The sequence below is a fragment of the Heterocephalus glaber genome, unplaced genomic scaffold (genome assembly GCF_053883595.1).
Source record: "Heterocephalus glaber isolate CG9 unplaced genomic scaffold, H.glaber_assembly_v1.0 deba00001504, whole genome shotgun sequence".
Classification (NCBI taxonomy): Eukaryota; Metazoa; Chordata; class Mammalia; order Rodentia; family Bathyergidae; genus Heterocephalus; species Heterocephalus glaber.
Window position 1 is genome coordinate 49,900,113 of NW_028258324.1, and position 16,628 is coordinate 49,916,740.

The following is a 16,628-nucleotide window of genomic DNA, read 5'->3' on the forward strand; positions in this document are numbered from 1 at the left end:
ACTCCATTTTATTATTTACTTCAAACATTTGATCTCTGACAACACAATGCCCTTTGAATTCTAATGATCTATTAAAAATAATTTGCCTTGTTCAGTGGTATAATGCATAGGAGAATCTTTATCACTGTGTCTTGTGTCCTTGTGTATAACCTGCATTCTTTACTGGCTAGATTTCAGGTTGTATATATTGCTGCAAACTGGATGAGGTCCCTGCCACCCTCCCCCGACAAATGATTAACCTCTAGTGTGACTATATTTGGGGACAGTGTCTTTAAGATATCATTTAGGCCAAATAAGGCCATAAATGTGAGACCCTAATTGAATGGGACAAGTGAACTTGTAAGAAGAGGAAAAGAGAGATCTATCCCCTCATGTGAACATAGAAAGAGGTTATTGAGCAGATGGCAAAACAGTGACACTTTGTCAGCCAAAAGAAGACCTCAGAATGAAAGATCTGGCACACTGACTTGTGCTTTACAGTCTGCAATACTGTGAGAAATAAATTTTGCTTTTTAATTTACCCAGCCTGTAATAATTTGCTATGGTAGCTCAGCTTATTGATTGCTTGCATTTTAAAATTATACATATATATATATTTATTTATTTGTGGCATTTTTAGTTACCAAAAAGAAGTATATTAAATTTTCACACATGATTATGGATTTGATTTTGTAAAATTCTGTCCAGTTTTTTATTAATTTTTTTTTTGTACCAGGATCGAACTCAGGACCTCGTGCTTGCGCTGCAGGTGGTGGAACTACTGAGCGAAATCCCTGGCCCCTGAATTAAATGTTTTGAGAAATACAAATCACATACCTATTTGTAATTATAATAGATTATCCAAGAAATGGTACTTTTAAAATTACAGAGTAAGTATTTTTATTCTCAGAAAGGATTTTGACCTAAGTCTGCTTGGTCTGACATCTATAAAGCTGCACTACCTTAATTTTAACAAGTAATTTCCTTACATAAAATTTTGGACATTATAATTGCAGTTGATGTGCCATTATGTTTTACATGCATACGTGCATATCTTGTAGGCAATTTCATTCTTAAAATCTGATTTTGCAGTTTCTGAATGTTATATAAATCTTGATATATTGTGGCTTTTCTATTTATCTTATTTTCTCTGTGGTTTGTTTATCTTTCACTACTTCAAGTTTGTTTTATTCTCATTCTACTTACTTACTGTACAGGATACTGTGTTTATAGTTTTTAATGTCTGTCCTTCAAGCTTTAATGTGCATGTAGTAGGAACTTCATGCACTCTAAATTAATCACCTGTATCTGTGTCTAATATCGCTAGAATGCTTCATTTCTGTTTTCTTTCCGTCTTTGACATTATTGCTGCCATAGTTTAGTTCAATGTTTCTTTATTAGCTTTAAACTAATTAAAGTTATTATTGTTTCATTAAGTCAATTTTGTGTGCATTTGTACAATTCAAACAACTTTTGCTCATTTTTCTTTATTTAATTTAGCTTTAATTCAATTTCATTTTATTCTTAAATGAATCCTTTAGATATTCCCCTACATATAAAATTGTAGGTTGACAGTTATTGTCATTCAATACCTTCAAGATCTCGTTCAGCTGTCTCCTGTTTTTCTGGCTTCTTGTTAGCCTTCAGTTAGTTTACATGTTCACTCAATCATAAGCATTAAGCAAATTTGATGTCCTAGTTGGGTAAGAACTGAAGGATGTGTTCCAATACATAGAGGGACAGAGTTGTCTCAAGAAAGAGAATAAGGAAAGCAACAGAGATAAAATAGAGAAAGATTTTTGGTGTATGAAAACAATATGTTTCCATTACTATATGACCATTTGGTTGATCTGTATTCATTATTCATATCCCAATGTCTAATCCATGCTCTCAAATGTTCATGTGTACATTAAATGTCCTCATTATCCAAACAAAGAGATAAATAAAGTCTTATCTACTGCTAAATTCAAGATCCCTGGGTGATGTATCAGCCATCATAGTCAATTCTAATTTTAGATATCTATGTATGGATAGTTGAAAACCATATCTAGTCTCCAAATATTTGGTATAAAATCATGGAAAAAGAAGATGATTTCTGCAATATAAATGGGAATGGGATACAAAATGTAGGGATTATCACAGTTTTATATAATAGATGTTATTCCAGGAAGGAATAGCAAATAATAATAGCCCCAAAAGATGACTGAGCTCCTGGCTCAGCTAGTTTAGCAAACTTCAGGTCAATTAGAAGGATCTTCCCCATCCACATGTATCTATGGCTACATTTCAGATAAGCATGGAAGAATGCACCAAGTGGAGAGATATGATACATAAAAATGTTATAAAACATCTTGTAAAGCTTCTGACTTCACCATTAGATTCTAAGCTCTTTAAGGGTAGTAACTATATTTTATTTGCACTTTATCAACAACATGAAGCAGCATAGGAGTATAAAACTAGAACTTAATAAATGTTTGCTAAATGAATAAAAAGAGGAATGGTCTCATAAAATGAATACAAAGCTAGACAGAGTACTGGAAAATAACCTGGTCCTGCTATATCTTCAGAAAAATAAATGTGCCTGAAGATAATAGAAGGCCGAAGTAATTGTTTATTTTATGTAATACAAGATTTGCTATGCTTTATATCACAAAGAATTAAAATTTCTACTGTGATAATTACACTTACTCATAGCAAGATCTTATAGTAGAGTCCAAATCTATTTTTTGTATATAAAATAATCTTGATGATTTTAAATTATCTTGAAGAAGTATATTTACTTTTTATTACCAAGCCAATCAAATATTTAATATATGAAGTTGTAATCACTTAAACCTTTATGAAACTATCAGATTTGGTGTTTTTGAAAGCACTTTGTTTTTCCTTGATTGTAAAGATCTACAAAGTAATTGCCCATTTATAAATCAAACATATCATATATATGTATATATGTTATTTATTTATTCCTTACTCTTTCCACAAAGGTCATAGCAAATTGAAAAGATTGCCATCTCCTTCATTATTTTAATAACTAGGCCTTGGGAGAAAGGCTGGATGTTGGACTTGAACAGATTTTGGGTAATTGCCTCTTTAACCTGGTCCCCTCTGGGCTTGTTAACAATTACAAGACCCATTGGGATGTCAGCAATGTTCCGGAAACTTTCTGTAATGTTTTCTGCAGATAATTTCATAATTGTTACTGGTTTTTGAGTTCTTGCTTGTGAAACAAACTTGACACTAAAGCAGCATTTCTGTTCCCCAGTTTTAGGAAACTCAGAAATTTAAGGAAATATCTTCTCCAGTGCAGGTTAGAGTAAAATTCCAAGGTAATGCTCGAGCCTGCAGAACTTCCACAGCCCAGTTTGTGAATATTTACCAAGGCCTCTGTCCATTGGGTCACCAGGTGAGAACAGAGGGTTTCCTTTCTGTTTTTCATGCATGGCTGGCTTTTTTCTGCGATAAAACTGCTTCACTTGCTGTTTTCCTTCTTTTCCCGATAGTCTATTACACTGGGTCTTATTTTTTCTTTTCCTTATGTCTCAGGGCACATGTCATTTTAGTTCAGCCCTGTATAATCCTTTGTAAGTGGATCATCTTCCTATGTGGTGTAACCTATCTATTTCTTCCATATGCTTAGTAAGTTTGAAATTGTAGTATATTGTCACCTCATGTTATTTTCTCTTCCCAACCATACTCTAAGCTCTGTGAGGGCAAGGATTATAGTTACTGATTTCAGTGCTGTTGCATATGCTATCCCAATATTATTCTTGTTCCACAGAAACATTGAATCAATGTATGTTGAATAAATTCATTCTGTTCAAAGAGTTGTTGTATTTGATAGTCTTCCCTGATGATGATCTCTTACATACTTACTTTGTTACAAAAGAAGTATGTTCAGTACTCAGAAAGAGTAAAAAATTGAATAAAAAGCTTCCCCTGGTTTTTAATAGTACTTAAAACTAATTGTGGTGACTGAGGGTAAGGGGTAGCATAAACATCAAAGATACGGTTTTACAGCATCAAAGACAAGGCAGCAATCCTGTTTTAAATCTTCTCCTAATGATCTCCTTATAATTTTGAATCCCTGAGAAAGATTTCAACTGCTTTCTATGTTTGAAAATCTGCTTAAGTATGCTTAATTCTTTCACTTTGGCTCATCTACAGACTGAAACGTTTTTTGCCTAACGAGAATTACATTTGGACTTGAGGAGGAAGCAGCTATTTTTATACATTTGTAGGTGTGAACACCAGCTGCTTGTGGAAATTCCAATTCATTATACACACGATTTTATAACAGAATAAACAAGACTTGGAATCCATGGTTTCAGCCCTTACATTTGAACATCAACTTTACTATTGGTCTACTATAGAAAAATTAAGTAATTGGTCAAGTTTTTTATGTTACTTATCACTTCCTTAAAAACTAAGTGTATATATATATACTCTAGTTGACTTTCCACAGGGGCCGGATTTAAAATTTTTGGACATTTAATGACTATTTTTGTAGGGTACATAAATACACATTTAAAAATATTTTGCATTTATAACTGACATGTACTGTGAGCTGACCACTAAAAATCTGATGATTCCATCATCCATAGCGTGAACTTTTATTGGATGTCAGCTGTCCTTCTAGAGACTTTGTTTCCAAGGCTTTCTCTCTCGGATGCAGGTATTCTCTGTGACCAATGAAAGGGTGTAGCATCTCCAGCAAGAGATGTGGAAGCATGAGGCACATGAGTCAGCAGTGCCTCAGGGCTGATGACTGGACGACATTGATGTGTAATGGTGGAGCCAAACAGTGGGATCTGGGGGTCCTTGAAACACATCTCGTGCTTAGATGGCACTGCCTCAGAGAACCACCCACCAGGAACATCAATGTTGGGGTTCACGTGAGTGAGAAATAAACATTGATTTTTTTTATGTCACTGAGAGTCCTGGGTTTCCTGTTACAATAGCTGCAATATTTACTTGATGTCTACAGTGTAAATTTATCATGTGCATTCTATAAATGTATATATATGTACATTTATATTACTGTAAAGCTTATTTAAACATATTTGGAAGAAACAAGATCTTGAAGTGTAAAGCAAATTTATTCAGATTAAAGAATATATTAGTTGATAACTAAAATAAATCCAATGCTTTATTTATTATAGCAGAAGTCAGCAAAGTAGAGGCCCTCAGGCTAAATCAGGCCCATTGCTTTTTTGTTTTTGTTTGGTTTTTTGCAAGTAAAGTCTGATTGTAACCAATCACACCCATTCACTTACATATTATCTCAGACTGCTTTCTTGTTTCAACAGCAGAGTTGAGTAGATGCAACACAGTCCATATGGCCACTAAAGCTTAAAATATTTATTGTCTGGCTTTTTTGCAGAAAAAGTTGGCTGGCCTGTGCATTATACTATATTCCCACTGACTACAAGTTAACTCGAATATGGAACGCAATAAAAAGGAAGGTTCTAATTTTATATCCTTCCCATATTCATAAAAAAATAGGAAAAATTCTTTAACTTTGTTTTATGTTTCCATTCCTAGTGTTCTCCTTGTCTATAATTTACTTTATAAACTGATCTCACTCTTTACTTGTACTTTGAAACTGATGGACAAAGCTTTTCCTTTTACTCCTGATATTATCTAAGATATGGTTCTAAGAGGCAGGATTTTAGAATGAAATGACAAAAGACTAAGACATACTTCTCCATCTCTTTCTCATCTTTACCCTAGTGCTGAGACCGAGCATATACTAATTAGTGCCTTCGCTTAGACTACCCCAAGGTATCTGACCAAGCACAGGAAAACAGGGAACATGGCATATCTATTGGACAGTTAGAAAATGTTTTTCTTAATCTTTTCTGTCTATAAAAATTCCATCTTTTAGCCAGGTGTACCTATAATCCCAGCTATTCTGGAAGTGCTACAGGAGGATCACTTGAGTCCAAGAATTTCAGGCCAGCATGGGCAACATTGCCAGACTCCAACCCCACTAAAAATATTTCTTTGCAGAGATATTTCTTAGTGTTTTTACATTTCATAACTCAAGAAATATGAGTCATGTTTGCATTGATAGACTAGGCAATCATTTCCTTTCCCACTTTATATAAGCACATTAGAATGCAAGGAAGAGTATCCATTATAAGACTAACTTTAAACCTATTATAATGTATTTTTAAAATTATTTTAAAACATTTATAATTATAAGTCAAAAGTACTTACTCTATCACTTATAGCCAATGCTGACAAACTCACAACACAATGAAAGAATAAAACAAAGTCCACATAAGAAGGAAAAATCTGAGAGGCTCATAACAGGGTATTTTATGTCTTTTCTGTATAGTTTAGTGTCACAGTTCTACAATGAAATAGATATCTTTATAAAGGCAGCTATCTTTATAAAAATCAAAAATCATTTAGATCACAGTTTCAAGGATCAAGGGTATGGTGCTTGGTGTTCAATGCTTGATGTCTTAGTCACTTTCCTTGTCACTGTGACAAAATACCCTGCACTCACAATTTAAGGAAGAAGAGGTTTCTTTCGGTTCATGTTTTTAGTCCACAGCTGGCCTGCTCCAAGGCAGGAAGGCATGGTAGAAGGGCCTGGGTGGAGGAAGGCTGCTCATACCTTGGCAGACAGGAAGCAGAGAGAGAAGCAAGCAGCTGGGAGGAGTGATACACCCTTCTAGGCCACACCCCCAGTGACCTAACTCTGCTGGCCAGACCCCACTGTCCACAATCTCTGCTAGTGAGCACATGAAGCTCTTGGGGAACAACCCAGACCTAAACCATAGCATGTGGCTGTATCACAGCGAGGTAGATAGCAATAGGAATAATGTGTGTCACAGCTAGGAGCCATATAATGAACAAGAACTGACGGAAAGGATGGGTGTCCCAGGCTTATGGGTGGGACCTTTTCTAACAACTCTTTTGGAAGAACCCAAGAGGTCATATGAAGAACTACCAAAGGGTTGAAAGCAAACTATCTGATATCTTCAATGACCTAAGGATTTCTCCCTAGGTCCCACCTCCGAATAGTCCCACCATGTCCCAACAGTGCCACTCTCCTAACACAACTTTCAATCGAAAAGGATCTTTTGGGATATACAAATCGTATTCAAACCATAAAGTTTCCTTATTATAAGTTGCAATAAAAATCGACTTAAGCAGATAAAACTCTAAGACAACAAACACCTTTGAAAGTCCTTTTGGGTTTACTATATTTGAGGAAAAGTTAAACAGAAAGAAAGATGAAAAACTAAATTACTCAGTTTCTGAGCAGACTCCACAGGGAATAAATCCACATTAGATAACAAAGGTAATACTGTCAGAAACCTTGTAGCCTGTTCTATCCTTGGGACTACAAGAACAACCAAAAAAAAAATGCTTGGCAAATTGATACTGAGGAATTTGCAAGATGCTGTAATACCAGTGGCCCTCAGTTCTTAGCCACGGTCTCTTCCCAATTTTCTTTACCCACTCTGACTCTCATAGTTACTGCATCAGCTTCATGTTCAAAGATTCTCTGTTCTAATTACCAGGTCAGGAGAGTTGGAGTTAGAAGGGAAATGTCCTATTCTGCTTTAGGAAACACAGAGTGCATTCCTGATATTTCTTAAAAAATCGATTAACTATGGTTTCCAGCATATTCTTATTAAACATGGTGTGATGGCTAGTCTTAGTTGTCAGACTGATTGGACTAACTCATGGAAGTGTTGGTAGATGAGTGGGCTATATTAGGAGGTAGGGCCTACCTGAAGGAAGCAGGTCTTTGGAGTATGCCTTTGAAGGGTTTAAATTTTCCTGGTTCTGTCCCTTGCCCTCTGTATCCTAGCCACTATGAGATGAACTGCTTTCCTCTGCCACTCCCTTCTGCTGTGATGTTTCTGCTTTACCAAAGTTCTAAAAGCAGCGGAACCATCTGACCATGCACCTTTGAAACTGTGAGCTAACATAAACCTTTCTTCCTTTGCATTGTGTGTGCTGAGTATTTTGATCACAGTGACACAAAAATCACAAAGTTGACTAACACGCACAGAATATGCTTTTGATAACTTATTCTATAATTCTGGTATATTATGAGTTAAATTTATTTTACTACTTAACCTAAGGATATATCACCATGGAAACTATTGTCTGACAAAATACCTTCACGCACCAGCTACAATATGTTTTGTAAAGTAAACATGAAAAATTGGTTTTAGAGTGTTTATGACTGAGGATGGGGGAACGGGTGAAGTGTTGGATAGGATAACAGTCATTTAGTGACATCATGACAACTTCCAGAACAAAAATCTTTTCAAGTAGTTTCATCTGTGAATTAAGTTCTTTGACACAAGTTAGGATGTGAGACAAACATACTTTGTTTTATCCATTTTAATATAGATAAGAAAATTTAGAGCCATGTCTACATGAAGGCAAAAGTTCATAATTATGAAGTTAGTTGGCTCTACAATTCTGTTTTCTCCACTAAGTTTTTCAAAATATTTTCTTACTTCCACCAAAGACAACTAAAGTTATACACTGTTATGTATGGTATAACACTGACATTAAATCATTCTTCAGTTATATTTTTGTCTTTATTTTCACAACTAGTTTTAAATGTTGGTTAAATGATGACTTTTGCAATTAATATGAGTCAGTCACTGTGAGCTTATTTTATTTGCTAATCACATGCCTAAAGTATTAGTAGCTTTTCTTGATAGTAAAAAGTAAATAAAATTGTATCTTATTATTAAAATATCCATATGTGAATAATGATGCAAGAGAGCAGTTTTATGTATATTTATAACATAATGCAAAGATAGTAACATATGTTTTTTGTTTTATTTGTGGCTTTCAGATAATATGCATGATACTTATAAGTACTGAATTCACCAATTTTGTAAAAAATTTGAGAAATCCAATTATGGGGAAATAATATTATCCTTTGACATATGTGTAATTGCATTTCCTTTAATAGCTTTACTTATTGGAGGGATTATAAAGGAAAGTAAAGAACTTTTAGAATTTTACAGATTTTCTATTTTTTTATGTGTCTTTATTGTCTAGAAAGTTTCCCTCCCTCCCTTGCTCCTTTTCTTTTTTCTTTCCTTCCCTCTCTTCTTTCTCTATCTATTTCTTTCTTTCTTTTTTCTCTTTTCTCCTTCCCTCCCTTCCTTCTTTCCCCCTCTCCTTCTCTTCCTTTCCATGCCTGACTGCTCTCTCTCTCTCTAATTTATTATTATCCTTTCTGTGGATAATTTTTCTCCAGTTTTTCAACCCTATACATTTAGATTTTTTGAACAAAGATATGACTTTCAAATTTGATTAGAACGCACATAAATTTGAACAAGCTGTTTTACCGATGATGGAAATTTAATTTTGCTAATTTAGAGTAACGTAATTTTCTTCATTTCCAGAATAAAGTTTAGCCTGTTTATGTAAATTTTCAGTTATATTTATTTCTTGCCATTTAGGGAACAGTGTTTGTCCTGTAGTTATTTCTGATTTGGCATGAGCTGGTGCTGTAGTTTATCATCTCTTTTTTTGTTCTTTCCTGATGAACTTTGTCTCCCAAAGGCTGATTAACATAAAACCATTGAAACCTAGCCATCAGGGATCCTCACATTTTAACTTCATATAAGGTTCAGGGGAAGTCCTAGTAATATATGAAATGGTTAAATATTTTTGTAAAGTTTTAAAAAAATAAGAGCTTAAATACAAGCACTTAAGAACACCAATTTTTTTCCATACTAACTTTCCATGCATCACATTTTCCCTAGTTATCTAGGCAGTCATTGGTGGACAAGTTGGATTGAGGTTGTCTTTAGTTTGTGCTTAGTTAGATTCTGTCTCTTTGGGTATTATTAATTTATTTCTATCACTATCATGTAAGAATTGCTTTAAATAATAATACAACTACCCATTTTCATTATAATAATGAAGTTCAGAGCCAATAGTTGTATCAGAATGTAAATGTGCCTATGGTACCCAAAGTACATAGAACTACGAGAAATAAAAATTGGGTAGTTTCATTTTGGTATGGCTTGGTATGATTTTCTTTGTATTTTTCCTTCTTGTGCTTCATGGGACTTCTTAAATCTTAGTTTAACATTTTCCATCCAGTGTGGGAAAGTATAAGGTAATGGATTTTGAGAATGTTAGATGACTGAGTGTTCAGCTTTTTTACAGTACTGAAAATATTTTGAAAAACTGAAATATTTGTAAACAGAAGGATAAAATTAACAGATTTATATTACAAAAATTACTCAGATGTCGGTGAGAAATGAAAGGAAGAGAGAATAAGGACAGGCTACTGAGAGTTCTGGCACTTACTGTAGTGACAGAAGTGGGAGTGGATGGGGAATTGAGAGATGTCTGGAAGACAGGCTGATGCCTACAGTTCCATGAACTGCTTTCCAACTTATTTGAACTCTAAAATTTCCCAGGTATAACCTAGTTGTTCTTAGCTCTGTGCTTTGGTCTCGTTCCTCTTTGATGTCCTCTCTACCCTTTCTACTTCATCAGATGACATTTCTCTAGAGCTAAACACACAGTAATCTCTAAGTGCATAGTGTTGATTATAAGAGGTGACCCTAGGCATTAGTCTCTCACATGATTTTTCTGTGTCCCTTTTTTTTTGGTACCAGGAATCAAACTCAGAGCCTCACTCTTGCCAGGCAGGTGCTGTGCTGCTCTGTTACATCCTTGGCCCTTCTCACATGATTTTCTATGCCTTGGAATTTGCTTTTTTCTTCATCTGCTTTTCTTGTTTTGTAGTGGGGAAAAGAATGTTATGTGTAGATGGCTGGCTGGCAAGAGAAGGCCTCAGTACCACCCCACCCCCATTCCATGGTGATGGAGTTCAGAGATTTCTACTCTTGCTTCATCCCTTGACTGGTTGTGGACCAGACTTCAAGTTTAAGTGTAATTTTCAGAAGGAATTAAAGAAGTTCAAGTGTGATTCTAGACTAAAGACAACTACTCCCAGAATATTTGTTATTTGCCATATAGAGTTATAAAGAGTTAGAACTTGAACTCAGAAAGAACTAGCTTTAAATTCTGGATTCTCCACTTACTAGCTGTTTTGCTGTGGGAAAATATTTAACTTTTCTGAGTTTTCTCATTTGAAAAAATGATAACATATTTTCATGGATTGGGCTTTTTGGGACTATGAAATTAAGAATATGTACCTAAGTACTTAGTTTCATGCTGGACACAGTTGAAGTTCAACACGTCAGTTTTCTTGCTCTTCTGTTCCTTTATACCTTCAGCATCTTTCTCAATTACTTTTTCTGTTCACATATACTTCCTCAGTGATCTTCCTCTTAGCATAATAAAGTTATATGAGGAGGAGAGAAAGTGCCAATCAAAATGGACACTAGTCATATGCACACACACACATGCTCATGCATAATTTTAAATGCACACCAAAAGTTTAGATGTTGGTGTACCCTGGTTATTATCTAGTTTTCTTGGGGAAAGGAACTAGGGTCTCTAAAATTCAAGTTATTTAATAGAGCTACTTGTTGCTTCTCTTTCTTTACCTTCCTCCTCTTCCTCCTGCTCCTCTTGCTTCTCCTCATTTTTGCCTAACAAACTCCTATTAGCCCTTAAATAGGACTTGGCCATGACAGATGTTTCTCCTTCTCTGTATCCTCTATCTTAGCCAATCTGGGGAAATGTCCTTCTTCTATGGTATTGTTCCTGGTACTTCTCTTTCATAATCCTTATCACATTGTTTCAGTTTTTGTGAAGTTGTTCTTTATTGCATTACACCCTCTTTTAAAAAAGTGAATGTTACTAATTCATAATCTTTTGCACAGTGCTTTTATATAGTGTGTTGAAAATTACCATTTGAGTGAGAAAACAAAAGGTAATAATGACTGAGAAAGTGGGACTATGTACAAAAGGTAGGGATCCCTTAGATAGAAAAAACTAGTGTCTTAGCCAGGTGTAGTGTCCTGTTCCTGTAATTCCATCACCCTGGGAGGCTGAGGCAGGAGAATCAAAAGCTGAAGCTTAGTCTGAGCAGCTTAGCAGCTTAGAGAAAACCTGTCTCAAAATAAAAAATAAAAAGCTCCCCCTGTGAAGCCCTTGAGTTCAATCCCCAGTACTGTTAAAAATAAATAATAATATAGGCAGTAATACCTATTTCAGAAAATCTGCTCAATTTTTTAAACTTTAATCTGCCAAAATTATGTGTCAAACTAATTTGAACGAAGCATCTGATTCCAGAAAAACAGTCAACTAGATAACCTTGGAGTTAGTCTGCATATAAATGAGCTCTCAAGGCATTAGCTATTACCGGCCTAAATAACCCAGAGATACTCTCCATGATGAATTTATCTGGGTATAAGCTGAAGGATTCTAATACAGGGAGCCAGGTGCACCACAGAGAAGTGAAGACATGCATATCTGTGAAAGCAAAGGTAAAGGGAAATTTATAGGCTGAAGAGAGAAGTACAAGTAACTTTTTTTGAAACAAAGAGAACTTTAGTTACAGGGGCTTGCAACAGTTGACATCGGTTCAGCATATCAGGAGAGGGTTCTTGGCAATCCAGCCAGCTATGCTTGTGATTCCTGTAGCAAACAGGAAGTAAGGAGAAGCTCAAATACTTCCTCAAATTATAAATTTCATTAAAAATATTTCAATATATATGCTAATTGGTTTTATTGATACTACTAGTTTATTTTAGTTCCTTAAAAATAAAGATTTGCATTATTAAAAAATAAATAAATAAAAAATAAACAAGACGGGGCTGGGGATTTAGCTCAGTGGTTCTGCTGCCTGCTTCACAAGTGCAAGGTTCTGAGTTTGGTCCCCAGTACAAAAATAAATGAATAAATAAATAAGAACTGAGATCTCTCAACTTTTGTTTGTGGGGCAAGGTAGGGTATGTGTGTGCATGCGTGCGTAAAGACAAGAAATGCTGGGCCAGGGATTTAGCTCAGTGGTTCCGGTGCCTGCCTCACAAGCAAAAGGTCCCGAGTTCAATCCTTGGTACAAAAAAAAAAAAGACAAGAAATGCTGTTTTATTATTGGTATTGGGCACTGTATCAATTCTTCATTGTGCTCCTAGTCTGGTATAATTGATGTATATAGAATACATCATGGTAAAATATGTTATACTAAAATAAGCATAGTAATCCTTGGAGAAGAATAGAAGTCATGAAAGATCAAAGCAAAACTCTGTGTGAAGAGGGAAAAAGTCAAAGACATCCTTTGGTTCTGCCTGACAACACACAGTCCTGGTAACAGCCCAGAGGGGCAGGTTTCTTTCTGTTCCCAAAGAAACTGTTTTAGAGAGGACACAAAGAGAAGGTGTTTTTGTTGTTGTTGTTGTTTTTGGTATGGATTTTGGGGAGGGAGTGATAACAATCTGACTGGGAGTAGAAAAAAAGGAGAAAGATAGATGAATCTTAAGTTCAAATCCAGGGCCACCTTTTATTCTTCATTCTCCATTGAATTTTCTATGGAACAAATAGGGCATGCTGAATGAGTTTCTTAGGTAAATGTTCACAACCCCTCCTCTGGTGGCAAGGTTATGCCACTAGAATCATAGCAGATAGCATTTGCATCTTACAGGTGGCTGCCATTGGCATCACCTTAGGTAGGGCTAGCTTTGAAGTCACCCACACTTTATAATAAATAGAACATTTGCCCACAGATTTCATTTCACTCTAGCATCTTAATGATCTTTCCCCAGTGCCTCTGCTAGACTGAAACATAACAGAAACCAATTTTGACTCTAATTCAATGTTCTTCATAGAAGAGGATGAGTGAAGTTTAATTACAATTCTTTTATACTAAATGTGTGCACACTCTAGCATTTGATGTGATTCCTCCAAAATTTTCATCTCAAAATCGGCCCATCAAAAGATCAGTCACAGGCAGCCCACTTAATTACAATGAAATGGCACAGCATCTACAAAAACAAGCATCTAAAAAAACCAATGAATCAAAGGCCTTAGTGCTATTTCAGTTTTTTTTTTTTTAGTATTGTCTTTCTCTCTTATGTAAATAAACTGAAGAGGGACAAATAAAATTGTTGGTTATATGGTCTTTTTTCCTCTAGCAAGCCATTTCATTGCCACTAATATTCTCTCTTTCTTATATACAAGTAGGTGGAAAAACTCTTGTTCCTTTGAGACCTAGAAGTTCCAAACATATTCTAGCATATGGTGAATTTAAAATGTGCTCATTGGTACTTTGAAAAATAAATTTCCTCAAAATAATTTATTTTTAGATGGGTACACATGATGGACTATATATTGAAGGCCGTAAACAGGCTTTATGTTTATTTTATGCCTCCTAAATCACAACCCTGAATGCTGAAGAGTAAATGATATTTCCTAGATTAAACTAGGAGCCCTGTAGATGACTATGTATGTGTCATAGACATGTGTGCAGAGTGGTGTGCTTGGGGCTGTATTCTCCTAACAACACAGCACAGTGAAGTCAACAGAGAGGACAGAGAAGGCACCAACTGAATGGACACCATCAAATGTTGCCAGCTATCTAACTGAGACAGGCACACCAAAGATGGAAGTACTTCTCAGGTGCCTGAAATATTATGAAATAGACAAAATTATATTTCTCATACTGGTCTCGTACAGGGAGAATACAAACATACGAAAATATTTGGATGAGCCATTTAGAACTTAAGGTGAGAATTCGAGAGGTATGCTTGAGTGGCCACAGATAATCAATAAAGTGCCTCAGAGGAAGATAGCCAAAAAGTTTTTATTTTGCTGAATGAGTATATGAGAATTTTTCAAGAAAGTTGAATTTTTCAGGAAAATAAAGGTCAGGCTAACCACTAGAAAGTGATTTTTCTTCTGCGTTCTCCTCTCTCAGAGTGCTGCATTAGTTTTAGTCAATGTCTGTGAATACTTAACCCTATTTGTTTGGGGTACATTGCACAAAAGTGCTCATGAGCTTATCTTTTCCTAGACCCATGTATGCAGCTGTTTAGCCTGATAATGGAAGTCAATTGTAGATGCTCAGACGGACACAAAAATGAATTATGTCTTCATCAAATCAGCATACTTTTACAAAGAGATCTAAAGTCATAATGTAGATAAATTCTTAGCAATGCCTTCTTCCTTCTACAATATGACCAAAGAGAGGACATAGTCCCTAGGTAAAAGGTAGAACTTGCAATATAACTGAATGAAAAATCATTTCAGAGCTGGTGAACATTTCTGAACTAGATCAACCATTGGCAAGTGGTACCCATTTTCCTCTCTTCTTACTGTGTCTTCAGCAATTAGCTAAATTACAAGATCAAGAATGGCTAACAGAACTTTTCCAACAAAGCAAGGTCAATATGCAGAAAATGCTTCCAGAAATTGATCAGAATAAGGATTGTATGTATGTTGGAGATTTTGGAAGGAAAGGGACTGAGTTTCTTATTCCCACTCCTCAAATTGGAGAAGGAACTGTTGAAGCGAATAAAGTTGGACCCATCTCCTCAAACCATATATAAATGGATAAAAGATAACATATCTCCCAAACTTCATGTAGATAAATGATTTGTGAACATCTTAATGACTAGCTTCTTACAGTATATTTCTAGTGAAGTAAGCCCACCCAGCGATGAAATGGATTCTTCCTCTGCTCCTTCCGAAGAACAGTTAGAGCAGGAAAAACAACTGCTGCTTTCTTTCAAGCCAGTGATGCAGAAATTCCTTCATGATCATGTTGATCTACAGGTCAGTGTCCTGTATGCTCTGCAGGTGCACTGTTATAACAGCAACTTCCCAAAAGTCATGTTATTCTGCTTTTTTGTTCACTTCTATGACATGGAAATTATTGAAGAGGAAGCTTTCTTGGCTTGGAAAGAAGATATAACCCAAGAGTTTCCAGGAAAAGGCAAGGCTTTGTTCCAGGTGAATCAGTGGCTGACTTGGCTAGAAACTGCTGAAGAAGAAGAATCAGAGGAAGAAGCTGACTAAAGAACCAGCCAAAGCCTTAAATTGCGCAAAACATACTATTGCTATGATGTAACTGCATTTGACCTAGCCACTGCGAAAATTCATTCAGCTGTAATGTTTTCACAATATTTAAAGCAGAAGCACATCAGTTTAGGATTTCCTTCTGCATAAGGTTTTTTTGTAGTGTAATGTCTTAATCATAGTCTGCCATCAAATCTTTTAGGAGTATCTTTAATGTTTAGATGGTATATTAGCAGCATGCAATAATTACATCATAAGTTCTCAAGCAGAGGCAGTCTATTGCAAGGACCTTTTTCGCTGCCAGTTATCATAGGCTGTTTTAAGTTAGAAAACTGAATAGCAACACTGAATACTGTAGAAATGCACTTTCCTTGGTAATACTTGAGTTGTTGCAATATTTGATTATCCATTTGGTTGTTACAGAAAAATTCTTGACTGTAATTGATGGTTGTTGCAGTAATAGTATATTGCCTGTATTTCTACCTCTAGTAATGGGTTTTATGGGCTAGATTTTAATATCCTTGAGCTTGGGCAAGTGCACAAGTCTTTTTAAAAGAAACATGGTTTACTTGCACAAAACTGATCAGTTTTGAGAGATCGTTAATGCCCTTGAAGTGTTTTTTGTGGGTGTGAAACAAATGGTGAGAATTTGAATTGGTCCCTCTTATTAGAGTATTGAAATTAAGTCTACTTAATTTATCAAGTCATGT

The 16,628-nt window shown here is 35.4% G+C and overlaps 1 pseudogene; it reads left to right on the forward strand.

Annotated features, from left to right (window-relative positions):
• Window positions 1–15,202: 15,202 nt before the first annotated feature.
• Window positions 15,203–16,062, forward strand: LOC101705054 (eukaryotic translation initiation factor 4 gamma 2 pseudogene; annotated as a pseudogene).
• Window positions 16,063–16,628: the final 566 nt, after the last annotated feature.